Here is a 13,873-nt window from a genome sequence, read left to right on the forward strand (position 1 = left end):
GTGGAAAAAGTAAGTACCCCCCTTAACCCCCCCCCCCCCCCCTCAAATATTAGGACAGATAATGAATTGACATTTCACAAATGTTAATTGATAAAAGGCAATAATCATGTAAATGACTTTTTTTCCCACATAAAAAAAATTGAGAAAGATAAGTGCAGATGTTTAGTTGAATAAAAGGCAACAAACATATCAAAGTCACTGCCCACATTTGTTGAAAAAGAAAAAAAAATTCAAGGTGTGTACTTGCTTTTTCACAATACTGAATATAAAGACAATGGACAGTGGTATTGCTCTCACACATTCTATTTTTCTCAAACTGCAATAAAAAAATCAAATCTGCAATAATGCAATCCCATCTTGATTGGACTGATAATTCCAAAAAATGAAAGGGAGAAAACAAAAAATAATAATAATGAATCAATAAATTTGTATGCTACATGTCACATTGCCTGAACCAAAATGCTGATACATACCAATTCTGCAGTATTGTTTTATTATACTCTATGCCATGCAACCTTACACATATTGGTGATTTTTTTTCAGACTATCTTTTGTTGTTTAAGTCTTGTATAAAGAATGCAGATAGGCTATGGCTGTCTGAAATATTCTGAAATGTCAGAGAGAGGCCTATGGGAATAAACGAGAAGAGAAACATGGGCAGACATGAGTATCACACGACCTGTCTGCTGTGGTCAGGCCTCTTCCAATAATCCAGAGGTCAGTGTTCCTTCCTTCTCAGGCTGACCCACATTTAAACACCTCAGTCAAACTCCCAGTGCAAACAGCCAACTCTCAAACACATATTCTCCTATACACTTCAGACCCTTGAGAGAGACAAAAAGAGGGGTAAAGAGTGAAAAAAGTGACATTTTGACGGCTGTCCAATCCCGCTGAAGCCGAAGATGTTATTCTTTGGCTCCAATTTGAGAGGAACAGAACCTTTCCCCTTTCCTGTCATCCTGCTCTTCTGTGTTTCTTCCTTCCCTCCACATTCATCTCTTCCTCATTTCCGTCTTATCATCCAGAGTCTCATCAAATGTCAGAGGACAGCATGCTGTCCCAGAGTGCTGGCTCCATCGGCATCTTGAAATACATATTTGTGGTGTGACCGATCTCCCTCAGGTCCTGTGGAAAGGGTCAGCACATTTATACAGAACCCTGATGAGACCACCTAGTGAGAATGTGACGGGAAATGTCCCAGGAGACGTCACTCTCTCTCTCTCTTTCTCGTATTTTAAACCGTCCTTGTCAGTTAAACAAAACTTTTCAAAAAGCCTTTCACAAACTTGTATGTACAATGTAGGAACAGGCTGCTTTTATTTGACGTGAAGGGATAGTTCACCCAAAGTGACAATTCTGTCATAAAGAATGAAACACAAAAGAAGATATTTTAGAGAATGTTTGAGCTGTTTTTGTTCAAATAATGAAAATGTCAATGGGGTTCAAAAGTTTCAAACTCTAAAAAGGACATATAGGTGATTCATCCATACAACTTCTGATGCAATGTGGTCACTATGGTCAATATGGTATGAATGTGATTGTATATATTTGATTGTATATATAATATTATACAATATATAATTGTAATAATATAATTGTACAATATAATATTGAAGGCTTTATTCACTTTCAAATCAAATCAAAACACTGATCAAAACATGTATACACAGACTACATTAACTATGGTAATATGAACATCAAAAGTCAAACCTCATTGGTTCTTACACATCAAAGTGATGCAGAATACTTTGTATATAATAGATGAGTCATATCGATTAATTTCATGCATCTTAATGTCCCTTTTGCAGTCTTCTTATTGTTAACTAAAACTATTCAAATTGTTTTTTTAACTGAAATAAATCTGAAATAAAATTAAATATTAATATTAGATGAAAAGGTTACACTTGAATGAAAATTTTAAAGGTTTATGTTGAGGTACTAAAATTGCTAAAACTGAAAATGAAATAAAAATAAATGTAAACTAAATAGAATCATAAAAAACAAAAACGAATTAATACAAAAACACATACAATTACTAAAATTAAAATTAAAACTGATAATATAAAAATAAAAGCTAATTCAATATATTAACAGATACTATAATAGTATGTACATAATCCTAAAATAAATCCCTTTTAGTCTCTTAGATTCCCATTAACATTCATAATATAGACAAACACAGTTGAAACACACTTTAACATTTTTTGCATTCCACAGAAGAAAAAAGTCATACAGGTTTGGAATGACATGAGGGTGAGTAAATGATGACAGAATTTTCATTCCTGGGTGAACTATCCTTTAAGACTGTGAAGAGAGAATACTTCCAACTCAGTCTGTTTTTCCATATACTCTTAAATAGAAGCAACTTTTCAGTACTGTTTCTCTGCACTGGAAGACCTAACATTAAAAACATTATCCTATTAGCAGGTTCACAGGTAGGGTATGTTCTGCATAGTTATATAAAAGTTCCCGTTCAACAGCCCTCTCAAAATAACACCTCCACAATGTGAGCACAGGAATCACACCTATCAGCTCGTTTTTCTTTATCCTATAAGAATAATGTGTCAGCACCTTTTCTCATGCAGAATTCTGCCTGAACACATGTTTGATTCCGTGGTAATCAGGACGCCTGATTGATAGGAAGCTGTTTTTGTTTATGGAGCGTGTGAGCTCGCTGCCATCTGCTCAGAGATTAAACACTATACTCTGATGGAACACATAAACACCCATCAAGCTCAAAGCAGCCTGCTTAAGACACTCATAAATGCCCATTTTAAATCACTTACTCTAGTGCGTTCTTAACACAGACACACACACTCAGGGAAGCCTCTTTTGACCAATCACAGGCGACAGCATTAAATATGACCAGAGCCACCACAGGCACTTCTTTCTAAAGCAACAGCCTTGCTAGAATTATAGTCAGCGACTCAGCAAATTATAAATAAAAGCACAATATATATAAAAATGTTGTTTTGATTAATCAAACAGCCAGTTGCTTAAAAGGGTGCCGCAATCTAAATGAAATTGAAAGTGAATGCTAATAATTAATGAAACAAGGGTTGCATAAAAATATTTTAAAGCAGAGAAATTTGCTAAGCTGAGCTCAAAGCTGAAAGTAACTAGTTACACTGCACCCTACATGGCAAATGCTAAATAATAATAATAAATAATTAATAAATACTAAAAAGATAATACATGCTTATTTAAGTGGTTTCAATTGATTATAGATAAATGTTCCACTTCATCCAGCACTCTTTTCATTCTCTGTGTTCTAAAGTATCTTCTTACCGTTTTACAGACTGAAAAACCTCTCCAAGCTATTCAGAGTGTGATTCAGATTAAGAATCAATCGTGAATTGATTCAGAACATTTTGTAGCCTCTACACCTGGTTTATCGAACAAAACAATTAAAAAGAGTGACTCATTCAGGAATCGGGCAGTCTAGTTCTTATTCTAAACAGTCACTAAAACACTACTGTTCAAAAGAAATGATAATTTTGAACTTTCTGTTCATTAAACAATCCTGAAAATAATGTATCACAGTTTCCACAAAAATATTAAGCCGCACAACTGTTTTCAACATCAATAATAAGAAATGTGGACATGTAAAGGATCATGTGACACTGAAGAATGAAGTAGGCAATTGCTGCTGAAAATTCAGCTTTGCCATCATAGCAATAAATTATAATTTAAAATATATTAAAATTAAACAGCTCATTAATAATATTTCAGATAAAAGCAGACTTGATTAACCTAAGAGACTTCTTTCAAAACCATCAAAAAAAATCTTGCCAACCCCAAACTTTTGAGTAGTGTAAAACACTGGATATATGACTAGATTGCTGAAATATTCTTGGAGAAAATTTAACATTTGTCAATGCCTCCCTGCTAAGTAATGAATTGAATACAATAGCTTTGCTATCGAAGTGACATGATTTTAAAAATAGCGACACTAAAGCCCAAAAGTGGTGAAAAAAGATGGTTGAATAAAACTGAATGAGGCTGGGGAGCTCTGGGAGGGTTTGATGGTGCTGTGACCTACATGTTTTATGCCACAGATGAAACAGAGCAGCATGCATGCCTGAAAATTTCACATTTTTAATTCTCCTTCTGTGTCTCTCACAGGCCATATGGGCATCTTGGACAGGCTGTGAACAGTCACAGGAAGAGCTAACACGTATCAGAGAATCATGCATGGAGTTCAAGTTAGAACTCAAGCAAAAAGAAGTTACGAGATTGTGAATCAGTTCTTATAATCTTTTGTCAGGCAGTCTGAAATGGCCTGTTTTCTGAGTAGACTTGTGCCGGTTTTCGGTAATGCGATATATCACGGTAATGAATATGCACGATATTGTTATCGTGGGAGTTATATGACTTCACACACTGAAAACTCATAAACTGGTTAAATAAGCAGGGAGATCTGATACATCAGTAGCAACACAACAGTTTTGGAATATAACAGAATATGTGTGTTTGTGGAGGTGGGTGGGGGGGGGAATGTATGAGAAAAGTGTTTTCTCTTTATCACTTAATTTGTGAAAATGATCTAAAATTGAAAAACTTAAATGAAAACGATCTAAAATTTGTTTAATACCAACAAACACTACGTGTTAATTTACTTTGTCACCATTCAAAAGCTATTTCTAAACATATAATCCACAAAAAAATTCTGACTGACATCTCAAAGATCAGTGTCTGAACATTACAGGGAATGTGACTCAAAATTTTTATTTTATTTTTTTTTTGGTTTTATTGTTGATGTTCAAACTGAGAGAAAGAGACAGAGAATATAAGGCAGGCGGCAGACAGGGGATAAAACAAGGTCAGGGATGACAGAAATCATAAAAACCAACCGCTTTGGTTCTGTCACATGACAGAATGTGGCCCTCACACACACTTAAACACACAATGAGTGTTGGGGAAGCAACTTTAAAACTCAAAGCTACTTAAAATTGAGTGTTAAACTACAGTCAAGCTGTTCTTCGAAAATAAGTTAGCGATGCTACAAGCTACAAACAAACAGTAGCTACAATGAAGATACATAAGCATGCAAAACTCTTCAAATATTAGATTATATCATTTTAATTAGAAGAATAGTTGTTTGTTGTTAGTATCTGTCTCAAAAAAGGCTTTTTGAATGAATGACTCTAAATTAGGGTGACAGTGTTAAACTTTAACAGATACATTAACACTAAATAACTGTAAAAACTGGGCTTTAACTGCCATTAATGTTTACAAAAACAGTTCACAGCAAAAACAGCAGTGTTTAGTTACAGAAAAGACTCGGGATGCTGTGCAGTTACAGTACCTCAGTGAGTTTTTCAAACGTTACTAAAATCAGCGTATTTTGCTATTTAAAAAATGCTACACGGTGACTCAAATTGGTGAATCGATTCTTTTTTAAGGTCAATCTCCAATCTTCCAATGGACGAATTCACTAAAACAAGTTTTTTCAAACCAATGCTACATATTAAATTAATATATAAAATTATGAAAAATGTTGCTTTTTCTTTTCCAACTTGAATCATGTGCATAAACCATCCAAATTAACCACATCACTACTTGCCAATGCTACTGTACATATTAGACTAAGATGTAGAATGAGAGAAAAACATACTTATGAAAAGTTTTAAGTATTTTACTATACAGATGTAAAAGTCTACACAGCGATTCTGAGAATTTATTATGTTTGAACAGGTTAATTACAGTTAATATTCCAATGAACCAATTCACTAAGACCAGTTCTACAAATCAAACTAATATAGGCTATAAAATGAGTCGAAAATAGTTACATAAAAGCAGTGTTTAACCACATATTTTGTATTTTGTTTTTCAATCGGTTCATTCACATGATTCATCCTATAATGAACTAAATCACTAAAACAAGTTTTTAAGACTTTCCAGTGCTACATATTAAATTAATATATAAAATGAGACAAGTATTTTGCTTTATACAAGATACAATATGCTACACAATGACTTGAATCCCCTTACGAAAAAGAAGTTTATTCAAGTGTACTATTAGTATACTTCTTTTAACTAAAAAATAAGAAAGTATACTTTCAGTCTACATTTTATGTACTTTTCAGAAATGTGCTTTATGTACTTCTCAGAAATGTACTTAAAATGACATTTAAGTATACTTGACTTATACTTAGAAAAAGTCTAAATATATTTTGAGCTATACTTGTGCTCTAGGAATCCATCTTTTCATTGTTATACAGTAGGGGGCACTATTACACATCTACTGTACAAAATTTCCAAAACACAAGCGAAGAAGACACCGAAACAACAGATGCTTCCACATGTAATGTAACACGATCAGACATAAAACAGCATCAAAACTGTGTGATGTTATAGAATAAAATGTCGACCCATGAAGAGGTAATGACTGTCAAGCTTTGAGGTGTTGATTGACTCCATCTACGTTTTGATTATCATTATCATTCATCTTTTTTTGTTCAAAATGTTGTTTATTTATTTATTTATTTTTATTTATGAAACTTACCCACATTCATGTGTTTATAAAAAAGAATGCATGAAGCTAGAATAAAATGTTTTTGTTTACAAGCAGATACCCCGTTCTTTCTTTTGATGTTTTGTATGTTCAGATATTCATATAACAAAACATATACAAATTAATACCTAAATAGGGACATAGTAGTATACTTAAAGTATGATGTAAAGTTCACTTGAAGAAAACTTACGAGTATACTTGCAGTATAAACTACTAAACTAGTAGTTTACTGAGACTATACTTCAAGGTGTACTAAAAATGCTACAAGTATTTAATTAGTAAACTATCAGTATGCCTATAAGTTCACTTTTACTATAGTTCCAGTACAAACTAAACATTTTGATGTAAACTAGTTGTGTACTCAAAGTTTACTACTGTTATACTTAAAGTATACTAAAAAGTATATTTTATATACTAGAAAGTGGGCCAATTTAGTCACAAGGAGTATTGAAATAGTACACTTACAAGTATACTACTAGTACACTGATATTTGTATACTTACTACATAAAGTATACTTAAAAATATACTTGAACTTTACTTAAGTATGCTTAATAAAATAAACTTGAAGCATACTTCTTTTTGGTAAGGGTCTGTGAATCAATTCTTTTTGAACAAGTTAATCTCCATTTATCTTCCCACTGAATAAATACAATGAGTCTAAAACATGTATATCAGTTATGAAAAGCAACATTTAACTAAATATTTTGCTATTGCAAAAAGGTGTAATATGCTACACAGTGACTCAAATGAACAGGTTTATCTCAATGAATCTTCCCAATAAACCAATTCACTAAAACAAAGATTTCAGACTTTCCTCCACAGTTTTGTTTGGCTATGAAGCTTCTTGCACATTTATAAACTCTTTCCTCTATGTCCTTGCGACACACCATCCCCACTGAATTGAACTATTTCTCTTCATAGTTTTGATGTCACTGGTCTGAGAGTCTTGTTTAGGGTGGACAGGTTTAGGACATGTCAGACAGACAGAGCGAGACTCATGTTTTACAGGGCAGAAGGGCACAGGACAGACACACACACACACACACACACACACTCAGAGGGCAGGAGAGCTCAGGACTGCAGTCATCCACAAGAGCCGTGTCTCTTCCTGCGTTTCATCTCATGACACACTCATCTGTCTCTGTCTCTCTTTCCACACTTCTGTCTCTTTCTCTTCTTTATGCCCTTCAATAGACCAATTACCGGCTTGTAAACATTCAGGATGCGCGCGCATCATGGTTGCAGAAAACCCGGGAGAGATAGCCTTTACAGCTAGAGAATTTCACGGATACGGTACAAAATAGTTAGGTTTAAAAAGATTATCCAAATTGGTCTATAGATCTCTGCAGCCTTTCTCCCTCCTTTACTCTCTCTCTCCTGGGATATTAGTTTTATTGAGAGGATGAGCCTCATAAAGAATGACCTACAGTAGCAGCAAACTTTCTGGCTATATTCCCTGTGTATGTGAGTGCGAAACAAATACTTCACTCTCATTTAGCTCATTGTCCCTGAAGCTTTTGCTGCTCGTATAGAGAAGAAGAGTTTAGAGAGTTATCAGTTTTTCCCTACCAGTGGTTTAGTGTGTGTGTGTGTGTTCAGTCACCTTGCTCTGACCTGTTAGCAATAGTGTGTAATTAACTGATTGTCTGAACTATTTCCCACCTCTCATTGGCTGACACGTTTAACTTCTGGACTACTTATCCAATCAAAATGAAGAATTACTGTGTAGGGAAGACTGTAGTAAACAAAAGCATACAGATTTTATAGGCACTTAGTGCAAATAGCCTCAGATGCTATTTACACTAAGTGTAAATAGCAATTAGGTGCTATTTACACTAAGTGAAAATAGCATATTTTCTTAGCAATTGTGCTATTTACACTAAGTGCAAAAAGCAATGGATTCTATTTACACTAAGTGCAAATAGCGGTAGATTCTATTTGCACTATGTAAAAATACGAGTATTCTCTGCTATTTATACAACTTATTGCAAAAGTGGCAGATATCTGCACCTCAGTATTTTAGTACAATATAAAACAGTATGCAATAATAATGTATTGAGTGTAAATGATCATTTTTATTAAAATTATTAAATGGATACTGCCTTACTGGGACAATAAAGCCCTCCCTACACCTACCCCTAACCTTACCTGTTAATTTATTTTCAACTTTTCAATAATAATAATTTAATTATTAATTTTTATTGAAAAAAAAAGCCTTTCCGATGTGATATGAGATGTGAAAAGGGAGAAGAACGAGATTGGCAAAAGGCGGATCCGAACTCTGGTCGATCGCGTCAAAAAGACTACTGTACCCACTTTACCATCTACGCTACTGAAGCTGATGTTTGACTCCCGTCTTTTGTAATGTTGTCTAGCCCAACCACACATTGGTTGGCAAAGTTAGTGTAAATAGCCTCTGCCAACAAGGTGGGTATTTGCACTTAGTGTAAATAGCCACTCTGGATTTGGGCTATATTCTAATGTCCAATATGACTGTAAACACACACTGTGTGTGATTACAGGGGCCCACATCAATTAATTCCAGCAGTATGCTGTATAATTAGATGTATTTTTACATCACAATAAAAAGCAATGAATTCACAAATCATTCTCTATTTGAAATTTTGATATTTCAATTTATGGTCCCCTCCACCCTCTTCAAAAAATAGTCTGAGCCACCATTCTGCTGCGACAGATGAGAGAAGTTCACACAATGAGTGAGTCATGTTGTCAAGAAATGAAATCTGCGCACCACAAAAGAAAAGAAACAAGCAGTGCAGAAGCTCAACACTTTACCAAAGTGTTTAATTATAAAACAAGTCATATTAATAGTATCAGACAAGTAAAATTACTGCACAAGTCAGAAAAAGATGGTTAGGTTTACCACCCTTCTCATAACATTTTTTTTTTCTGACAACATCATGAAAATTAGATGGAAATAGTCTGTTTATTTTTGTCACATCTAAAAAACTAGCATTTTGCTTTAATGGACAAACACACTCAGTTTAAAAAAAAAAGAGCAAATTGTACTGCATTGCATCATTTGCTTGTCTACAAAATCAGGTAGATATTGCAACACGGTGAACGTATATCAAAATAAATAACAAAACTTGCATTTGATGTACCGCTGATTTAAGGTAATTAAATAGAATAAACCAAATGACAAAACGAAATTACACTACCATACAAAAATTATGAGATTTTTTAAGAAAGAAAGAAAGAAAGACAGACTTCTATTCAGAAAGGACGTTGAATTGATCCAAAGTGACAGTAAAGAGCTTTACACTGTTACAAATTATTTCTATTTGAAATAAATGCTGTTCTTTTGAACATCTCTATTTATCAAAGGTTTTTTCTCCATTTCTGTCACCGATGGACATAATTGATGGACTTTACAAAGTTATTAAACCAAACTGAATCAACAATGAACTGATTTCAACTGAACAATGACTGTTTACTATTATCATTTTAGAGCTGCTTAACAGCAGAATTGAATATTGTTTGCATCACTGAATCACTATATTCATGTTTATCTTGTTTCTTCAAACAATCTGTAATTTCTGCTGCTGATGCATCACATGAATAAATTGCATTACAAAATATATTAAAATAGAAAAGTTACTTTAAATTGTAATAATATTTCACAGTATTTTTTTTTTCTGTATTTTTATCAAATACATGTAGCCTTAGTGAGCATAAGAGATTTCTTTCAAAAACATTAAAAAGTCTTACCAACCACAAACTTTTGAATGGTAGTGTTACTTGTCTAATCAGAAGTGTAGTGTTACGAAGTCCATGGGGTCAATCCTCAGGAATCCATAAACTGATAAAGGTTCCCTTTGAATGCAATGCAACTCACTTTAGAAAGTGTCTGCCAGTTGCATAAATCAGAATCAATATACAGTAGTCTTCAATTACTATATAAAAGAAACAAGTGCTTATGACAAATAAACTCTTATCACTTTCTACTGGAACATTCTGCAGCGGCCTGTACATGACCCCAGAGATGTCAGTGTCCTGCGGTTCATCAACTCTTCTTCTCATAAATAGATAACATTCACTAGACTATTTTAAGCTGAATTAAGCATCCACCTACCACTGAGCTGTCTACAAAAACACTGTCTTTGGTTTGTGCTTATATCGTTCAAATTTCTGGTACAGATAGACACAAGAACCAAACTTCTGATCTTTAAAAGCAAAATTAAAATGTTTATGGTAATATCGCCCCAAATCTAACTTCATGCAATCCACATAAGCTGTTTTTTAATGAGACGGCTCATTAAAATGATCAACACTGTAGGTTAAAATTAAAATAAAGCAATAACAACAAGCTTTACCGAATTAACCTTGACCTTGACTTACCGATGTGACTGCGGTGAGAGGAGGCATCAGACAGATGACCCCAGAGAGACAGAAGGGTCAAAAACACCAGCAAGAGCCACGCGCACACCCTCTGTACCGCCCGCTCCTGCATTCTGAAACACACACACACACACACACACACACACACACAAAGCATATCAGCACGTGTTACACTGATCTCATTCCCTCCTTCAGTGCTATCTAAATGTCATCATGTTTTTCCTGAATGTTTTCTGATACAATGCTGAGTGCTCCAAAATACTGAATTACAATTACTTACAGAGAGAGTAAGCTTTCAACTAGTGGTTGATGCTGGTTCTGATTTTGGTAATGTTGTTGTCTGTCTGTTTGGTGTGGGGATTTTGTTGGCTACATTTATTTAATGAAAAATACAGTAAAACAGTAGTATTGTGAAATATTATTACAGTTTAAAAACTGTTTTCTATTTATATGTATTTTAAAATATAATTTATTCCTGTGATGGCAAAGCTGATATTCTAATTTGGTGCTCAGGAAACATTTCTCATTATTATCAATGTTGAAAACAGTTATAGTGCCGCTTAATATCGTGTTTCATTTTTTTTTCCAGGATACTTTGATACTTTGAAGTACAAAAGAACAGCATTTATTTGAAATATATGTTAATATCTTTGTAACATAAAATCTTTACTCTCACGTTTGACCAATTATTGCATTCTTGCTGAATAAAAGTATTAATTTCTTTAAAAAAAAAGTAAACTAAGACTGTTGCTAAGTATATGACATCAATTGGAGATTTAAGCTTAAACTAGCAAAGTCAGTTCCCTTCCAACCTCCTCACAATTCAACTCTGGATGAAAATAATTGACAATCTAATTAAATTAAATAATTAATCTAAAGAAATTAAATAGTAAAACTGCATAGACCACTGGTTTAGACTCTGCAAAAGAAAAAGCACTGCTCAGCTTTCTTCTTTCCCACTACTTTTATCTCAGACAGACATATTTAAGTATTTCATTTGGAGAGAAAACAAAAGCAGATAATTTTTTCACAATGTATTGACATCAGAAAGGTAAACAGTGCAGATAAACTCTACAAATGCATGTGTGCAGTTGTGTGTGCGTATGCTATTACTGTAAACATTAGTCTATAATTCTATATAACACTTCTGAGAGGAAGTTCAGAAGACATCATGTGAGAACATTTAATAGTATCAGCCAACCAATAAGAGCACATTATTAAGACTTCTGTGGGAAAAGGACGGTTAACAGAATTCTCTTGCAAAGAGAAGTTTGTGTACATTTTTCATTGATCATGGCAGCAGTAACTCATCCAATGATGATCAAATGATAAAGAAGAGTGTTATAACTGGGCACAGATCCAAAAACAAGGCATTGATGAGAATCTGCATTTTAAAGAGCTGATTCAGGTGCCTGGACTGCAGTAGTGGAGCAATGCTGTACAGTAGTTTCTGCATCCTTCACAATCTAGCATTACACAACTGGCCTTCAAAATGGGGAATTGCACAGTGCAAATTGCATTCAGCACTAATTTTGGGGCGTGTTTGAACCGTTACCTGATTTGCATAACTCCTTTAGTGAATTGGGTGCTAACACAACACAAACAGCATGCACAAATAAATGACATTATTAGTGGGCACAGTTCACTCTTAGTGAACTCTCCCCTATTATCCCCCCCTGCAGTTTTGTAATGGAGGCCTGTGAGTTGCTCTTCTGATTAGTATCAGTTTAATAATGAATTTGCCTCTTTACATTCATGGTGCACAACACACACATACTCTGATGAAACTCCAGGCACATTATTCAGCAGCCTGAAAAAGATCGATTTTGTGTGGGAAAAAAGAGAAATGTTAGACAAGGAAAAGCATGTTTTGAAGAAAGAGAGATAAACAACATTAAGAGGTGATTTGGAAATAGTTTGCCTGGCTCAGGGAAGTCTATGAGCCGCTGTGGGAATGTGTCAAATTATGCAGATTTAGCGTACTAATTATCTTTCAACAATCAGAGCTCAATAGAAATCTCTCCTGTTTAAAGCTGAGGGGTGGGCAGGAAAACCCCTGCCTGGAGGGAGTTTTACAGTGTGCAGGTGGATGGCCATGAACACACAAAAAGATACTGTCGCTGACATTTATATTCTCACATCATACCCAGAAATCTGCAGTGTGTTATTTCCGCACCACCAGTGACACCATATTTTTTCCAAACAGTTTCCCCAAACACTCCCATCTCGTCATTGTTAGGACAAACAGCTTTTTTGGGGTTTACTTAGTCATTGCATATTAAGCTGGGATAGAAGTATTTTAGCATATAGAAAAATATAAAACACATCAGTATTAACATTTAATTCTGTAATCAGTACTACTGTATAAATAGAAAATATAGAAACTGAAATGCAATTTATAGTGAAGTCCCATTCAATTTATACTGTCATCAGCAAAATTTGTAAAATAATACCCAATGAGTTTCATTATACTCCCTAACAATCAACAGATTGATCACACAGTAGAAGGACATTGCGTGTATTAGTGTGTGTTGGGTTGAGTGTTTGTGTGTTTGCTGCGTTTGCTCTGGCTGCTCTTCTTTGATGGCTAAACTTCCGCTGTGTGTTCATTAGTTCTTTAGTAGCTCTCGGTAAACACTGCCAAACACCCACTAGCTAGAGTCATTAACATGTCTCTGCATTAATACCAGTCAAGCTTGATAACTAGCAAATCTCCAGCAAGGATTTAATTGCTAGCTATATAGTTTTTGCAATTATTTTTCAATGTCAGAAAAACGCAAAGAGTTTCAAACGGATGTAAATTATATATATATATATATATATATATATATATTTTTTTTGTTTTTTTGGCGCGTGAATTTAGGTGGGAGGGGTTGGCCATGGTACCTTGTACTGCGTGTCCACATGGAGTGCTGTATTTAATATTTTTGAGTGTGTGTCATGGGTATTGAGTGTCGGGTAGAAATCTGAGGGTCTTTGCTGGCCTCCTCCCT

The 13,873-nt window shown here is 34.4% G+C and overlaps 1 long non-coding RNA gene across 1 annotated transcript in view; it reads right to left on the bottom strand.

Moving 5' to 3' along the window:
• Positions 1–1,066: 1,066 nt before the first annotated feature.
• Positions 1,067–13,873, bottom strand: part of LOC107680309 (uncharacterized) — a 56,612-nt gene continuing 43,805 nt past the window's right edge. The window contains exons 2-3 of the long non-coding RNA XR_001633137.1: positions 10,881–10,993; positions 1,067–1,125 (exon numbers count right to left, since the gene is read on the bottom strand). This is a non-coding gene — a long non-coding RNA (uncharacterized LOC107680309). The remainder of the gene's footprint in view (positions 1,126–10,880; positions 10,994–13,873) is intronic.

The sequence above is a fragment of the Sinocyclocheilus anshuiensis genome, unplaced genomic scaffold, assembly GCF_001515605.1.
Source record: "Sinocyclocheilus anshuiensis isolate Anshui unplaced genomic scaffold, SAMN03320099.WGS_v1.1 scaffold13, whole genome shotgun sequence".
Lineage (NCBI taxonomy): Eukaryota > Metazoa > Chordata > Actinopteri > Cypriniformes > Cyprinidae > Sinocyclocheilus > Sinocyclocheilus anshuiensis.